Source organism: Heterodontus francisci, unplaced genomic scaffold (genome assembly GCF_036365525.1).
Source record: "Heterodontus francisci isolate sHetFra1 unplaced genomic scaffold, sHetFra1.hap1 HAP1_SCAFFOLD_701, whole genome shotgun sequence".
In the NCBI taxonomy this organism is placed as follows: Eukaryota; Metazoa; Chordata; class Chondrichthyes; order Heterodontiformes; family Heterodontidae; genus Heterodontus; species Heterodontus francisci.
In genome coordinates this window covers 352,501-371,076 of record NW_027140629.1, presented here as the reverse complement: position 1 = coordinate 371,076, position 18,576 = coordinate 352,501, and positions in this window count along the sequence as shown.

Here is an 18,576-nt window from a genome sequence, read left to right as displayed (position 1 = left end):
CATTAACCAAAATGTCGTAAACAATGTCCAGAGACTAAGTCCGAAAGGGCAAATGGTTAACCAGTAAGCAGAGTAATCATTAACCAAAAAGGGCAAAAGTAAGTAAAAAGTATGAAATCATTAACCAAAAAGCACAAAATTAAGTTAAAAGTGTGAAATCATTAACCAAAATGTCGAAAACAATGTCCAGAGACTAAGTCCGAAAGGGCAAATGGTTAACCAGTAAGCAGAGTAATCATTAACCAAAAATCGCAAAAGTAAGTAAAAAGTGTGAAATCATTAACCAAAAAGCGCAAAAATATGTTAAAAGTGTGAAATCATTAACCAAAAACTCGAAAATAATGTGCAGAGACTAAGTCCAAAAGGGCAAATGGTTAACCAGTAAGCAGAGTAATCATTAACCAAAATGCGCAAAAGTAAGTAAAAAGTGTGAAATCATTAACCAAAAATCGCAAAAGTAAGTAAAAAGTGTGAAATCATTAACCAAAAACTCGAAAATAATCTCCAGAGACTAAGTCCGAAAGGGCAAATGGTTAACCAGTAAGCAGAGTAATCATTAACCAAAAATCGCAAAAGTAAGTAAAAAGTGTGAAATCATTAACCAAAAACTCGAAAATAATGTCCAGAGACTAAGTCCAAAAGGGCAAATGGTTAACCAGTAAGCAGAGTAATCATTAACCAAAAAGCGCAAAAGTAAGTAAAAAGTATGAAATCATTAACCAAAAACTCGAAAATAATGTGCAGAGACTAAGTCCGAAAGGGCAAATGGTTAACCAGTAAGCAGAGTAATCATTAACCAAAAAGCGCAAAAATATGTTAAAAGTGTGAAATCATTAACCAAAAACTCGAAAATAATGTCCAGAGACTAAGTCCGAAAGGGCAAATGGTTAACCAGTAAGCAGAGTAATCATTAACCAAAAATCGCAAAAGTAAGTAAGAAGTGTGAAATCATTAACCAAAAATCGCAAAAGTAAGTAAAAAGTGTGAAATCATTAACCAAAAACTCGAAAATAATGTCCAGAGACCAAGTCCGAAAGGGCAAATGGTTAACCAGTAAGCAGAGTAATCATTAACCAAAAAGGGCAAAAGTAAGTAAAAAGTATGAAATCATTAACCAAAAAGCACAAAATTAAGTTAAAAGTGTGAAATCATTAACCAAAAAGTCGAAAATAATCTCCAGAGACTAAGTGCGAAAGGGCAAATGGTTAACCAGTAAGCAGAGTCATCATTAACCAAAAATCGCAAAAGTAAGTAAAAAGTGTGAAATCATTAACCAAAAACCCGAAAATAATGTCCAGAGACTAAGTCCAAAAGGGCAAATGGTTAACCAGTAAGCAGAGTAATCATTAACCAAAAATCGCAAAAGTAAGTAAAAAGTGTGAAATCATTAACCAAAAACTCGAAAATAATCTCCAGAGACTAAGTCCGAAAGGGCAAATGGTTAACCAGTAAGCAGAGTAATCATTAACCAAAAGGCGCAAAAGTAAGTAAAAAGTATGAAATCATTAACCAAAAAGCGCAAAAATATGTTAAAAGTGTGAAATCATTAACCAAAAAGTCGAAAATAATGTGCAGAGACTAAGTCCGAAAGGGCAAATGGTTAACCAGTAAGCAGAGTAATCATTAACCAAAAAGCGCAAAAATATGTTAAAAGTGTGAAATCATTAACCAAAAACTCGAAAATAATGTGCAGAGACTAAGTCCGAAAGGGCAAATGGTTAACCAGTAAGCAGAGTAATCATTAACCAAAAATCGCAAAAGTAAGTAAAAAGTGTGAAATCATTAACCAAAAACTCGAAAATAATCTCCAGAGACTAAGTCCGAAAGGGCAAATGGTTAACCAGTAAGCAGAGTAATCATTAACCAAAAGGCGCAAAAGTAAGTAAAAAGTATGAAATCATTAACCAAAAAGCGCAAAAATATGTTAAAAGTGTGAAATCATTAACCAAAAAGTCGAAAATAATGTGCAGAGACTAAGTCCGAAAGGGCAAATGGTTAACCAGTAAGCAGAGTAATCATTAACCAAAAAGCGCAAAAATATGTTAAAAGTGTGAAATCATTAACCAAAAACTCGAAAATAATGTGCAGAGACTAAGTCCGAAAGGGCAAATGGTTAACCAGTAAGCAGAGTAATCATTAACCAAAAAGCTTAAAAATATGTTAAAGTGTGAAATCATTAACCAAAAACTCGAAAATAATCTCCAGAGACTAAGTCCGAAAGGGCAAATGGTTAACCAGTAAGCAGAGTAATCATTAACCAAAAAGGGCAAAAGTAAGTAAAAAGTATGAAATCATTAACCAAAAAGCACAAAATTAAGTTAAAAGTGTGAAATCATTAACCAAAAACTCGAAAATAATGTGCAGAGACTAAGTCCGAAAGGGCAAATGGTTAACCAGTAAGCAGAGTAATCATTAACCAAAAAGCGCAAAATTATGTTAAAAGTGTGAAATCATTAACCAAAAACTCGAAAATAATGTCCAGAGACCAAGTCCGAAAGTACAAATAATTAACCAGTAAGCAGAGTCATCATTAACCAAAAATCGCAAAAGTAAGTAAAAAGTGTGAAATCATTAACCAAAAATCGCAAAAGTAAGTAAAAAGTGTGAAATCATTAACCAAAAACTCGAAAATAATCTCCAGAGACTAAGTCCGAAAGGGCAAATGGTTAACCAGTAAGCAGAGTAATCATTAACCAAAAATCGCAAAAGTAAGTAAAAAGTGTGAAATCATTAACCAAAAATCGCAAAAGTAAGTAAAAAGTGTGAAATCATTAACCAAAAACTCGAAAATAATGTCCAGAGACCAAGTCCGAAAGGGCAAATGGTTAACCAGTAAGCAGAGTAATCATTAACCAAAAAGGGCAAAAGTAAGTAAAAAGTATGAAATCATTAACCAAAAAGCACAAAATTAAGTTAAAAGTGTGAAATCATTAACCAAAAAGTCGAAAATAATCTCCAGAGACTAAGTGCGAAAGGGCAAATGGTTAACCAGTAAGCAGAGTAATCATTAACCAAAAATCGCAAAAGTAAGTAAAAAGTATGAAATCATTAACCAAAAAGCACAAAATTAAGTTAAAAGTGTGAAATCATTAACCAAAATGTCGAAAACAATGTCCAGAGACTAAGTCCGAAAGGGCAAATGGTTAACCAGTAAGCAGAGTAATCATTAACCAAAAAGGGCAAAAGTAAGTAAAAAGTATGAAATCATTAACCAAAAAGCACAAAATTAAGTTAAAAGTGTGAAATCATTAACCAAAATGTCGAAAACAATGTCCAGAGACTAAGTCCGAAAGGGCAAATGGTTAACCAGTAAGCAGAGTAATCATTAACCAAAAATCGCAAAAGTAAGTAAAAAGTGTGAAATCATTAACCAAAAACCCGAAAATAATGTCCAGAGACTAAGTCCGAAAGGGCAAATGGTTAACCAGTAAGCAGAGTAATCATTAACCAAAAATCGCAAAAGTAAGTAAAAAGTATGAAATCATTAACCAAAAAGCACAAAATTAAGTTAAAAGTGTGAAATCATTAACCAAAATGTCGAAAACAATGTCCAGAGACTAAGTCCGAAAGGGCAAATGGTTAACCAGTAAGCAGAGTAATCATTAACCAAAAAGGGCAAAAGTAAGTAAAAAGTATGAAATCATTAACCAAAAAGCACAAAATTAAGTTAAAAGTGTGAAATCATTAACCAAAATGTCGAAAACAATGTCCAGAGACTAAGTCCGAAAGGGCAAATGGTTAACCAGTAAGCAGAGTAATCATTAACCAAAAATCGCAAAAGTAAGTAAAAAGTGTGAAATCATTAACCAAAAAGCGCAAAAATATGTTAAAAGTGTGAAATCATTAACCAAAAACTCGAAAATAATGTGCAGAGACTAAGTCCAAAAGGGCAAATGGTTAACCAGTAAGCAGAGTAATCATTAACCAAAATGCGCAAAAGTAAGTAAAAAGTGTGAAATCATTAACCAAAAATCGCAAAAGTAAGTAAAAAGTGTGAAATCATTAACCAAAAACTCGAAAATAATCTCCAGAGACTAAGTCCGAAAGGGCAAATGGTTAACCAGTAAGCAGAGTAATCATTAACCAAAAGGCGCAAAAGTAAGTAAAAAGTATGAAATCATTAACCAAAAAGCGCAAAAATATGTTAAAAGTGTGAAATCATTAACCAAAAAGTCGAAAATAATGTGCAGAGACTAAGTCCGAAAGGGCAAATGGTTAACCAGTAAGCAGAGTAATCATTAACCAAAAAGCGCAAAAATATGTTAAAAGTGTGAAATCATTAACCAAAAACTCGAAAATAATGTGCAGAGACTAAGTCCGAAAGGGCAAATGGTTAACCAGTAAGCAGAGTAATCATTAACCAAAAAGCTTAAAAATATGTTAAAGTGTGAAATCATTAACCAAAAACTCGAAAATAATCTCCAGAGACTAAGTCCGAAAGGGCAAATGGTTAACCAGTAAGCAGAGTAATCATTAACCAAAAAGGGCAAAAGTAAGTAAAAAGTATGAAATCATTAACCAAAAAGCACAAAATTAAGTTAAAAGTGTGAAATCATTAACCAAAAACTCGAAAATAATCTCCAGAGACTAAGTCCGAAAGGGCAAATGGTTAACCAGTAAGCAGAGTAATCATTAACCAAAAAGCGCAAAATTATGTTAAAAGTGTGAAATCATTAACCAAAAAGTCGAAAATAATGTCCAGAGACCAAGTCCGAAAGTACAAATAATTAACCAGTAAGCAGAGTCATCATTAACCAAAAATCGCAAAAGTAAGTAAAAAGTGTGAAATCATTAACCAAAAATCGCAAAAGTAAGTAAAAAGTGTGAAATCATTAACCAAAAACTCGAAAATAATGTCCAGAGACTAAGTCCGAAAGGGCAAATGGTTAACCAGTAAGCAGAGTAATCATTAACCAAAAATCGCAAAAGTAAGTAAGAAGTGTGAAATCATTAACCAAAAATCGCAAAAGTAAGTAAAAAGTGTGAAATCATTAACCAAAAACTCGAAAATAATGTCCAGAGACCAAGTCCGAAAGGGCAAATGGTTAACCAGTAAGCAGAGTAATCATTAACCAAAAAGGGCAAAAGTAAGTAAAAAGTATGAAATCATTAACCAAAAAGCACAAAATTAAGTTAAAAGTGTGAAATCATTAACCAAAAAGTCGAAAATAATCTCCAGAGACTAAGTGCGAAAGGGCAAATGGTTAACCAGTAAGCAGAGTCATCATTAACCAAAAATCGCAAAAGTAAGTAAAAAGTGTGAAATCATTAACCAAAAACCCGAAAATAATGTCCAGAGACTAAGTCCAAAAGGGCAAATGGTTAACCAGTAAGCAGAGTAATCATTAACCAAAAATCGCAAAAGTAAGTAAAAAGTGTGAAATCATTAACCAAAAACTCGAAAATAATCTCCAGAGACTAAGTCCGAAAGGGCAAATGGTTAACCAGTAAGCAGAGTAATCATTAACCAAAAGGCGCAAAAGTAAGTAAAAAGTATGAAATCATTAACCAAAAAGCGCAAAAATATGTTAAAAGTGTGAAATCATTAACCAAAAAGTCGAAAATAATGTGCAGAGACTAAGTCCGAAAGGGCAAATGGTTAACCAGTAAGCAGAGTAATCATTAACCAAAAAGCGCAAAAATATGTTAAAAGTGTGAAATCATTAACCAAAAACTCGAAAATAATGTGCAGAGACTAAGTCCGAAAGGGCAAATGGTTAACCAGTAAGCAGAGTAATCATTAACCAAAAATCGCAAAAGTAAGTAAAAAGTGTGAAATCATTAACCAAAAACTCGAAAATAATCTCCAGAGACTAAGTCCGAAAGGGCAAATGGTTAACCAGTAAGCAGAGTAATCATTAACCAAAAGGCGCAAAAGTAAGTAAAAAGTATGAAATCATTAACCAAAAAGCGCAAAAATATGTTAAAAGTGTGAAATCATTAACCAAAAAGTCGAAAATAATGTGCAGAGACTAAGTCCGAAAGGGCAAATGGTTAACCAGTAAGCAGAGTAATCATTAACCAAAAAGCGCAAAAATATGTTAAAAGTGTGAAATCATTAACCAAAAACTCGAAAATAATGTGCAGAGACTAAGTCCGAAAGGGCAAATGGTTAACCAGTAAGCAGAGTAATCATTAACCAAAAAGCTTAAAAATATGTTAAAGTGTGAAATCATTAACCAAAAACTCGAAAATAATCTCCAGAGACTAAGTCCGAAAGGGCAAATGGTTAACCAGTAAGCAGAGTAATCATTAACCAAAAAGGGCAAAAGTAAGTAAAAAGTATGAAATCATTAACCAAAAAGCACAAAATTAAGTTAAAAGTGTGAAATCATTAACCAAAAACTCGAAAATAATGTGCAGAGACTAAGTCCGAAAGGGCAAATGGTTAACCAGTAAGCAGAGTAATCATTAACCAAAAAGCGCAAAATTATGTTAAAAGTGTGAAATCATTAACCAAAAACTCGAAAATAATGTCCAGAGACCAAGTCCGAAAGTACAAATAATTAACCAGTAAGCAGAGTCATCATTAACCAAAAATCGCAAAAGTAAGTAAAAAGTGTGAAATCATTAACCAAAAATCGCAAAAGTAAGTAAAAAGTGTGAAATCATTAACCAAAAACTCGAAAATAATCTCCAGAGACTAAGTCCGAAAGGGCAAATGGTTAACCAGTAAGCAGAGTAATCATTAACCAAAAATCGCAAAAGTAAGTAAAAAGTGTGAAATCATTAACCAAAAATCGCAAAAGTAAGTAAAAAGTGTGAAATCATTAACCAAAAACTCGAAAATAATGTCCAGAGACCAAGTCCGAAAGGGCAAATGGTTAACCAGTAAGCAGAGTAATCATTAACCAAAAAGGGCAAAAGTAAGTAAAAAGTATGAAATCATTAACCAAAAAGCACAAAATTAAGTTAAAAGTGTGAAATCATTAACCAAAAAGTCGAAAATAATCTCCAGAGACTAAGTGCGAAAGGGCAAATGGTTAACCAGTAAGCAGAGTAATCATTAACCAAAAATCGCAAAAGTAAGTAAAAAGTATGAAATCATTAACCAAAAAGCACAAAATTAAGTTAAAAGTGTGAAATCATTAACCAAAATGTCGAAAACAATGTCCAGAGACTAAGTCCGAAAGGGCAAATGGTTAACCAGTAAGCAGAGTAATCATTAACCAAAAAGGGCAAAAGTAAGTAAAAAGTATGAAATCATTAACCAAAAAGCACAAAATTAAGTTAAAAGTGTGAAATCATTAACCAAAATGTCGAAAACAATGTCCAGAGACTAAGTCCGAAAGGGCAAATGGTTAACCAGTAAGCAGAGTAATCATTAACCAAAAATCGCAAAAGTAAGTAAAAAGTGTGAAATCATTAACCAAAAACCCGAAAATAATGTCCAGAGACTAAGTCCGAAAGGGCAAATGGTTAACCAGTAAGCAGAGTAATCATTAACCAAAAATCGCAAAAGTAAGTAAAAAGTATGAAATCATTAACCAAAAAGCACAAAATTAAGTTAAAAGTGTGAAATCATTAACCAAAATGTCGAAAACAATGTCCAGAGACTAAGTCCGAAAGGGCAAATGGTTAACCAGTAAGCAGAGTAATCATTAACCAAAAAGGGCAAAAGTAAGTAAAAAGTATGAAATCATTAACCAAAAAGCACAAAATTAAGTTAAAAGTGTGAAATCATTAACCAAAATGTCGAAAACAATGTCCAGAGACTAAGTCCGAAAGGGCAAATGGTTAACCAGTAAGCAGAGTAATCATTAACCAAAAATCGCAAAAGTAAGTAAAAAGTGTGAAATCATTAACCAAAAACCCGAAAATAATGTCCAGAGACTAAGTCCGAAAGGGCAAATGGTTAACCAGTAAGCAGAGTAATCATTAACCAAAAATCGCAAAAGTAAGTAAAAAGTATGAAATCATTAACCAAAAAGCACAAAATTAAGTTAAAAGTGTGAAATCATTAACCAAAATGTCGAAAACAATGTCCAGAGACTAAGTCCGAAAGGGCAAATGGTTAACCAGTAAGCAGAGTAATCATTAACCAAAAAGGGCAAAAGTAAGTAAAAAGTATGAAATCATTAACCAAAAAGCACAAAATTAAGTTAAAAGTGTGAAATCATTAACCAAAATGTCGAAAACAATGTCCAGAGACTAAGTCCGAAAGGGCAAATGGTTAACCAGTAAGCAGAGTAATCACTAACCAAAAATCGCAAAAGTAAGTAAAAAGTGTGAAATCATTAACCAAAAACCCGAAAATAATGTCCAGAGACTAAGTCCGAAAGGGCAAATGGTTAACCAGTAAGCAGAGTAATCATTAACCAAAAATCGCAAAAGTAAGTAAAAAGTATGAAATCATTAACCAAAAAGCACAAAATTAAGTTAAAAGTGTGAAATCATTAACCAAAATGTCGAAAACAATGTCCAGAGACTAAGTCCGAAAGGGCAAATGGTTAACCAGTAAGCAGAGTAATCATTAACCAAAAAGGGCAAAAGTAAGTAAAAAGTATGAAATCATTAACCAAAAAGCACAAAATTAAGTTAAAAGTGTGAAATCATTAACCAAAATGTCGAAAACAATGTCCAGAGACTAAGTCCGAAAGGGCAAATGGTTAACCAGTAAGCAGAGTAATCATTAACCAAAAATCGCAAAAGTAAGTAAAAAGTGTGAAATCATTAACCAAAAAGCGCAAAAATATGTTAAAAGTGTGAAATCATTAACCAAAAACTCGAAAATAATGTGCAGAGACTAAGTCCAAAAGGGCAAATGGTTAACCAGTAAGCAGAGTAATCATTAACCAAAATGCGCAAAAGTAAGTAAAAAGTGTGAAATCATTAACCAAAAATCGCAAAAGTAAGTAAAAAGTGTGAAATCATTAACCAAAAACTCGAAAATAATCTCCAGAGACTAAGTCCGAAAGGGCAAATGGTTAACCAGTAAGCAGAGTAATCATTAACCAAAAATCGCAAAAGTAAGTAAAAAGTGTGAAATCATTAACCAAAAACTCGAAAATAATGTCCAGAGACTAAGTCCAAAAGGGCAAATGGTTAACCAGTAAGCAGAGTAATCATTAACCAAAAAGCGCAAAAGTAAGTAAAAAGTATGAAATCATTAACCAAAAACTCGAAAATAATGTGCAGAGACTAAGTCCGAAAGGGCAAATGGTTAACCAGTAAGCAGAGTAATCATTAACCAAAAAGCGCAAAAATATGTTAAAAGTGTGAAATCATTAACCAAAAACTCGAAAATAATGTCCAGAGACTAAGTCCGAAAGGGCAAATGGTTAACCAGTAAGCAGAGTAATCATTAACCAAAAATCGCAAAAGTAAGTAAGAAGTGTGAAATCATTAACCAAAAATCGCAAAAGTAAGTAAAAAGTGTGAAATCATTAACCAAAAACTCGAAAATAATGTCCAGAGACCAAGTCCGAAAGGGCAAATGGTTAACCAGTAAGCAGAGTAATCATTAACCAAAAAGGGCAAAAGTAAGTAAAAAGTATGAAATCATTAACCAAAAAGCACAAAATTAAGTTAAAAGTGTGAAATCATTAACCAAAAAGTCGAAAATAATCTCCAGAGACTAAGTGCGAAAGGGCAAATGGTTAACCAGTAAGCAGAGTCATCATTAACCAAAAATCGCAAAAGTAAGTAAAAAGTGTGAAATCATTAACCAAAAACCCGAAAATAATGTCCAGAGACTAAGTCCAAAAGGGCAAATGGTTAACCAGTAAGCAGAGTAATCATTAACCAAAAATCGCAAAAGTAAGTAAAAAGTGTGAAATCATTAACCAAAAACTCGAAAATAATCTCCAGAGACTAAGTCCGAAAGGGCAAATGGTTAACCAGTAAGCAGAGTAATCATTAACCAAAAGGCGCAAAAGTAAGTAAAAAGTATGAAATCATTAACCAAAAAGCGCAAAAATATGTTAAAAGTGTGAAATCATTAACCAAAAAGTCGAAAATAATGTGCAGAGACTAAGTCCGAAAGGGCAAATGGTTAACCAGTAAGCAGAGTAATCATTAACCAAAAAGCGCAAAAATATGTTAAAAGTGTGAAATCATTAACCAAAAACTCGAAAATAATGTGCAGAGACTAAGTCCGAAAGGGCAAATGGTTAACCAGTAAGCAGAGTAATCATTAACCAAAAATCGCAAAAGTAAGTAAAAAGTGTGAAATCATTAACCAAAAACTCGAAAATAATCTCCAGAGACTAAGTCCGAAAGGGCAAATGGTTAACCAGTAAGCAGAGTAATCATTAACCAAAAGGCGCAAAAGTAAGTAAAAAGTATGAAATCATTAACCAAAAAGCGCAAAAATATGTTAAAAGTGTGAAATCATTAACCAAAAAGTCGAAAATAATGTGCAGAGACTAAGTCCGAAAGGGCAAATGGTTAACCAGTAAGCAGAGTAATCATTAACCAAAAAGCGCAAAAATATGTTAAAAGTGTGAAATCATTAACCAAAAACTCGAAAATAATGTGCAGAGACTAAGTCCGAAAGGGCAAATGGTTAACCAGTAAGCAGAGTAATCATTAACCAAAAAGCTTAAAAATATGTTAAAGTGTGAAATCATTAACCAAAAACTCGAAAATAATCTCCAGAGACTAAGTCCGAAAGGGCAAATGGTTAACCAGTAAGCAGAGTAATCATTAACCAAAAAGGGCAAAAGTAAGTAAAAAGTATGAAATCATTAACCAAAAAGCACAAAATTAAGTTAAAAGTGTGAAATCATTAACCAAAAACTCGAAAATAATGTGCAGAGACTAAGTCCGAAAGGGCAAATGGTTAACCAGTAAGCAGAGTAATCATTAACCAAAAAGCGCAAAATTATGTTAAAAGTGTGAAATCATTAACCAAAAACTCGAAAATAATGTCCAGAGACCAAGTCCGAAAGTACAAATAATTAACCAGTAAGCAGAGTCATCATTAACCAAAAATCGCAAAAGTAAGTAAAAAGTGTGAAATCATTAACCAAAAATCGCAAAAGTAAGTAAAAAGTGTGAAATCATTAACCAAAAACTCGAAAATAATCTCCAGAGACTAAGTCCGAAAGGGCAAATGGTTAACCAGTAAGCAGAGTAATCATTAACCAAAAATCGCAAAAGTAAGTAAAAAGTGTGAAATCATTAACCAAAAATCGCAAAAGTAAGTAAAAAGTGTGAAATCATTAACCAAAAACTCGAAAATAATGTCCAGAGACCAAGTCCGAAAGGGCAAATGGTTAACCAGTAAGCAGAGTAATCATTAACCAAAAAGGGCAAAAGTAAGTAAAAAGTATGAAATCATTAACCAAAAAGCACAAAATTAAGTTAAAAGTGTGAAATCATTAACCAAAAAGTCGAAAATAATCTCCAGAGACTAAGTGCGAAAGGGCAAATGGTTAACCAGTAAGCAGAGTAATCATTAACCAAAAATCGCAAAAGTAAGTAAAAAGTATGAAATCATTAACCAAAAAGCACAAAATTAAGTTAAAAGTGTGAAATCATTAACCAAAATGTCGAAAACAATGTCCAGAGACTAAGTCCGAAAGGGCAAATGGTTAACCAGTAAGCAGAGTAATCATTAACCAAAAAGGGCAAAAGTAAGTAAAAAGTATGAAATCATTAACCAAAAAGCACAAAATTAAGTTAAAAGTGTGAAATCATTAACCAAAATGTCGAAAACAATGTCCAGAGACTAAGTCCGAAAGGGCAAATGGTTAACCAGTAAGCAGAGTAATCATTAACCAAAAATCGCAAAAGTAAGTAAAAAGTGTGAAATCATTAACCAAAAACCCGAAAATAATGTCCAGAGACTAAGTCCGAAAGGGCAAATGGTTAACCAGTAAGCAGAGTAATCATTAACCAAAAATCGCAAAAGTAAGTAAAAAGTATGAAATCATTAACCAAAAAGCACAAAATTAAGTTAAAAGTGTGAAATCATTAACCAAAATGTCGAAAACAATGTCCAGAGACTAAGTCCGAAAGGGCAAATGGTTAACCAGTAAGCAGAGTAATCATTAACCAAAAAGGGCAAAAGTAAGTAAAAAGTATGAAATCATTAACCAAAAAGCACAAAATTAAGTTAAAAGTGTGAAATCATTAACCAAAATGTCGAAAACAATGTCCAGAGACTAAGTCCGAAAGGGCAAATGGTTAACCAGTAAGCAGAGTAATCATTAACCAAAAATCGCAAAAGTAAGTAAAAAGTGTGAAATCATTAACCAAAAAGCGCAAAAATATGTTAAAAGTGTGAAATCATTAACCAAAAACTCGAAAATAATGTGCAGAGACTAAGTCCAAAAGGGCAAATGGTTAACCAGTAAGCAGAGTAATCATTAACCAAAATGCGCAAAAGTAAGTAAAAAGTGTGAAATCATTAACCAAAAATCGCAAAAGTAAGTAAAAAGTGTGAAATCATTAACCAAAAACTCGAAAATAATCTCCAGAGACTAAGTCCGAAAGGGCAAATGGTTAACCAGTAAGCAGAGTAATCATTAACCAAAAGGCGCAAAAGTAAGTAAAAAGTATGAAATCATTAACCAAAAAGCGCAAAAATATGTTAAAAGTGTGAAATCATTAACCAAAAAGTCGAAAATAATGTGCAGAGACTAAGTCCGAAAGGGCAAATGGTTAACCAGTAAGCAGAGTAATCATTAACCAAAAAGCGCAAAAATATGTTAAAAGTGTGAAATCATTAACCAAAAACTCGAAAATAATGTGCAGAGACTAAGTCCGAAAGGGCAAATGGTTAACCAGTAAGCAGAGTAATCATTAACCAAAAAGCTTAAAAATATGTTAAAGTGTGAAATCATTAACCAAAAACTCGAAAATAATCTCCAGAGACTAAGTCCGAAAGGGCAAATGGTTAACCAGTAAGCAGAGTAATCATTAACCAAAAAGGGCAAAAGTAAGTAAAAAGTATGAAATCATTAACCAAAAAGCACAAAATTAAGTTAAAAGTGTGAAATCATTAACCAAAAACTCGAAAATAATCTCCAGAGACTAAGTCCGAAAGGGCAAATGGTTAACCAGTAAGCAGAGTAATCATTAACCAAAAAGCGCAAAATTATGTTAAAAGTGTGAAATCATTAACCAAAAAGTCGAAAATAATGTCCAGAGACCAAGTCCGAAAGTACAAATAATTAACCAGTAAGCAGAGTCATCATTAACCAAAAATCGCAAAAGTAAGTAAAAAGTGTGAAATCATTAACCAAAAATCGCAAAAGTAAGTAAAAAGTGTGAAATCATTAACCAAAAACTCGAAAATAATGTCCAGAGACTAAGTCCGAAAGGGCAAATGGTTAACCAGTAAGCAGAGTAATCATTAACCAAAAATCGCAAAAGTAAGTAAGAAGTGTGAAATCATTAACCAAAAATCGCAAAAGTAAGTAAAAAGTGTGAAATCATTAACCAAAAACTCGAAAATAATGTCCAGAGACCAAGTCCGAAAGGGCAAATGGTTAACCAGTAAGCAGAGTAATCATTAACCAAAAAGGGCAAAAGTAAGTAAAAAGTATGAAATCATTAACCAAAAAGCACAAAATTAAGTTAAAAGTGTGAAATCATTAACCAAAAAGTCGAAAATAATCTCCAGAGACTAAGTGCGAAAGGGCAAATGGTTAACCAGTAAGCAGAGTCATCATTAACCAAAAATCGCAAAAGTAAGTAAAAAGTGTGAAATCATTAACCAAAAACCCGAAAATAATGTCCAGAGACTAAGTCCAAAAGGGCAAATGGTTAACCAGTAAGCAGAGTAATCATTAACCAAAAATCGCAAAAGTAAGTAAAAAGTGTGAAATCATTAACCAAAAACTCGAAAATAATCTCCAGAGACTAAGTCCGAAAGGGCAAATGGTTAACCAGTAAGCAGAGTAATCATTAACCAAAAGGCGCAAAAGTAAGTAAAAAGTATGAAATCATTAACCAAAAAGCGCAAAAATATGTTAAAAGTGTGAAATCATTAACCAAAAAGTCGAAAATAATGTGCAGAGACTAAGTCCGAAAGGGCAAATGGTTAACCAGTAAGCAGAGTAATCATTAACCAAAAAGCGCAAAAATATGTTAAAAGTGTGAAATCATTAACCAAAAACTCGAAAATAATGTGCAGAGACTAAGTCCGAAAGGGCAAATGGTTAACCAGTAAGCAGAGTAATCATTAACCAAAAATCGCAAAAGTAAGTAAAAAGTGTGAAATCATTAACCAAAAACTCGAAAATAATCTCCAGAGACTAAGTCCGAAAGGGCAAATGGTTAACCAGTAAGCAGAGTAATCATTAACCAAAAGGCGCAAAAGTAAGTAAAAAGTATGAAATCATTAACCAAAAAGCGCAAAAATATGTTAAAAGTGTGAAATCATTAACCAAAAAGTCGAAAATAATGTGCAGAGACTAAGTCCGAAAGGGCAAATGGTTAACCAGTAAGCAGAGTAATCATTAACCAAAAAGCGCAAAAATATGTTAAAAGTGTGAAATCATTAACCAAAAACTCGAAAATAATGTGCAGAGACTAAGTCCGAAAGGGCAAATGGTTAACCAGTAAGCAGAGTAATCATTAACCAAAAAGCTTAAAAATATGTTAAAGTGTGAAATCATTAACCAAAAACTCGAAAATAATCTCCAGAGACTAAGTCCGAAAGGGCAAATGGTTAACCAGTAAGCAGAGTAATCATTAACCAAAAAGGGCAAAAGTAAGTAAAAAGTATGAAATCATTAACCAAAAAGCACAAAATTAAGTTAAAAGTGTGAAATCATTAACCAAAAACTCGAAAATAATGTGCAGAGACTAAGTCCGAAAGGGCAAATGGTTAACCAGTAAGCAGAGTAATCATTAACCAAAAAGCGCAAAATTATGTTAAAAGTGTGAAATCATTAACCAAAAACTCGAAAATAATGTCCAGAGACCAAGTCCGAAAGTACAAATAATTAACCAGTAAGCAGAGTCATCATTAACCAAAAATCGCAAAAGTAAGTAAAAAGTGTGAAATCATTAACCAAAAATCGCAAAAGTAAGTAAAAAGTGTGAAATCATTAACCAAAAACTCGAAAATAATCTCCAGAGACTAAGTCCGAAAGGGCAAATGGTTAACCAGTAAGCAGAGTAATCATTAACCAAAAATCGCAAAAGTAAGTAAAAAGTGTGAAATCATTAACCAAAAATCGCAAAAGTAAGTAAAAAGTGTGAAATCATTAACCAAAAACTCGAAAATAATGTCCAGAGACCAAGTCCGAAAGGGCAAATGGTTAACCAGTAAGCAGAGTAATCATTAACCAAAAAGGGCAAAAGTAAGTAAAAAGTATGAAATCATTAACCAAAAAGCACAAAATTAAGTTAAAAGTGTGAAATCATTAACCAAAAAGTCGAAAATAATCTCCAGAGACTAAGTGCGAAAGGGCAAATGGTTAACCAGTAAGCAGAGTAATCATTAACCAAAAATCGCAAAAGTAAGTAAAAAGTATGAAATCATTAACCAAAAAGCACAAAATTAAGTTAAAAGTGTGAAATCATTAACCAAAATGTCGAAAACAATGTCCAGAGACTAAGTCCGAAAGGGCAAATGGTTAACCAGTAAGCAGAGTAATCATTAACCAAAAAGGGCAAAAGTAAGTAAAAAGTATGAAATCATTAACCAAAAAGCACAAAATTAAGTTAAAAGTGTGAAATCATTAACCAAAATGTCGAAAACAATGTCCAGAGACTAAGTCCGAAAGGGCAAATGGTTAACCAGTAAGCAGAGTAATCATTAACCAAAAATCGCAAAAGTAAGTAAAAAGTATGAAATCATTAACCAAAAAGCACAAAATTAAGTTAAAAGTGTGAAATCATTAACCAAAATGTCGAAAACAATGTCCAGAGACTAAGTCCGAAAGGGCAAATGGTTAACCAGTAAGCAGAGTAATCATTAACCAAAAAGGGCAAAAGTAAGTAAAAAGTATGAAATCATTAACCAAAAAGCACAAAATTAAGTTAAAAGTGTGAAATCATTAACCAAAATGTCGAAAACAATGTCCAGAGACTAAGTCCGAAAGGGCAAATGGTTAACCAGTAAGCAGAGTAATCATTAACCAAAAATCGCAAAAGTAAGTAAAAAGTGTGAAATCATTAACCAAAAAGCGCAAAAATATGTTAAAAGTGTGAAATCATTAACCAAAAACTCGAAAATAATGTGCAGAGACTAAGTCCAAAAGGGCAAATGGTTAACCAGTAAGCAGAGTAATCATTAACCAAAATGCGCAAAAGTAAGTAAAAAGTGTGAAATCATTAACCAAAAATCGCAAAAGTAAGTAAAAAGTGTGAAATCATTAACCAAAAACTCGAAAATAATCTCCAGAGACTAAGTCCGAAAGGGCAAATGGTTAACCAGTAAGCAGAGTAATCATTAACCAAAAATCGCAAAAGTAAGTAAAAAGTGTGAAATCATTAACCAAAAACTCGAAAATAATGTCCAGAGACTAAGTCCAAAAGGGCAAATGGTTAACCAGTAAGCAGAGTAATCATTAACCAAAAAGCGCAAAAGTAAGTAAAAAGTATGAAATCATTAACCAAAAACTCGAAAATAATGTGCAGAGACTAAGTCCGAAAGGGCAAATGGTTAACCAGTAAGCAGAGTAATCATTAACCAAAAAGCGCAAAAATATGTTAAAAGTGTGAAATCATTAACCAAAAACTCGAAAATAATGTCCAGAGACTAAGTCCGAAAGGGCAAATGGTTAACCAGTAAGCAGAGTAATCATTAACCAAAATGCGCAAAAGTAAGTAAAAAGTGTGAAATCATTAACCAAAAATCGCAAAAGTAAGTAAAAAGTGTGAAATCATTAACCAAAAACTCGAAAATAATCTCCAGAGACTAAGTCCGAAAGGGCAAATAATTAACCAGTAAGCAGAGTAATCATTAACCAAAAAGCGCAAAAATATGTTAAAAGTGTGAAATCATTAACCAAAAACTCGAAAATAATGTCCAGAGACTAAGTCCGAAAGGGCAAATAATTAACCAGTAAGCAGAGTAATCATTAACCAAAAAGCGCAAAAGTAAGTAAAAAGTGTGAAATCATTAACCAAAAAGCACAAAATTAAGTTAAAAGTGTGAAATCATTAACCAAAAACTCGAAAATAATGTGCAGAGACTAAGTCCGAAAGGGCAAATGGTTAACCAGTAAGCAGAGTAATCATTAACCAAAAAGCGCAAAATTATGTTAAAAGTGTGAAATCATTAACCAAAAACTCGAAAATAATGTCCAGAGACCAAGTCCGAAAGTACAAATAATTAACCAGTAAGCAGAGTCATCATTAACCAAAAATCGCAAAAGTAAGTAAAAAGTGTGAAATCATTAACCAAAAATCGCAAAAGTAAGTAAAAAGTGTGAAATCATTAACCAAAAACTCGAAAATAATCTCCAGAGACTAAGTCCGAAAGGGCAAATGGTTAACCAGTAAGCAGAGTAATCATTAACCAAAAATCGCAAAAGTAAGTAAAAAGTATGAAATCATTAACCAAAAAGCACAAAATTAAGTTAAAAGTGTGAAATCAGTAACCAAAATGTCGAAAACAATGTCCAGAGACTAAGTCCGAAAGGGCAAATGGTTAACCAGTAAGCAGAGTAATCATTAACCAAAAATCGCAAAAGTAAGTAAAAAGTGTGAAATCATTAACCAAAAAGCGCAAAAATATGTTAAAAGTGTGAAATCATTAACCAAAAACTCGAAAATAATGTGCAGAGACTAAGTCCAAAAGGGCAAATGGTTAACCAGTAAGCAGAGTAATCATTAACCAAAATGCGCAAAAGTAAGTAAAAAGTGTGAAATCATTAACCAAAAATCGCAAAAGTAAGTAAAAAGTGTGAAATCATTAACCAAAAACTCGAAAATAATCTCCAGAGACTAAGTCCGAAAGGGCAAATGGTTAACCAGTAAGCAGAGTAATCATTAACCAAAAATCGCAAAAGTAAGTAAAAAGTGTGAAATCATTAACCAAAAACTCGAAAATAATGTCCAGAGACTAAGTCCAAAAGGGCAAATGGTTAACCAGTAAGCAGAGTAATCATTAACCAAAAAGCGCAAAAGTAAGTAAAAAGTATGAAATCATTAACCAAAAACTCGAAAATAATGTGCAGAGACTAAGTCCGAAAGGGCAAATGGTTAACCAGTAAGCAGAGTAATCATTAACCAAAAAGCGCAAAAATATGTTAAAAGTGTGAAATCATTAACCAAAAACTCGAAAATAATGTCCAGAGACTAAGTCCGAAAGGGCAAATGGTTAACCAGTAAGCAGAGTAATCATTAACCAAAATGCGCAAAAGTAAGTAAAAAGTGTGAAATCATTAACCAAAAATCGCAAAAGTAAGTAAAAAGTGTGAAATCATTAACCAAAAACTCGAAAATAATCTCCAGAGACTAAGTCCGAAAGGGCAAATAATTAACCAGTAAGCAGAGTAATCATTAACCAAAAAGCGCAAAAATATGTTAAAAGTGTGAAATCATTAACCAAAAACTCGAAAATAATGTCCAGAGACTAAGTCCGAAAGGGCAAATAATTAACCAGTAAGCAGAGTAATCATTAACCAAAAAGCGCAAAAGTAAGTAAAAAGTGTGAAATCATTAACC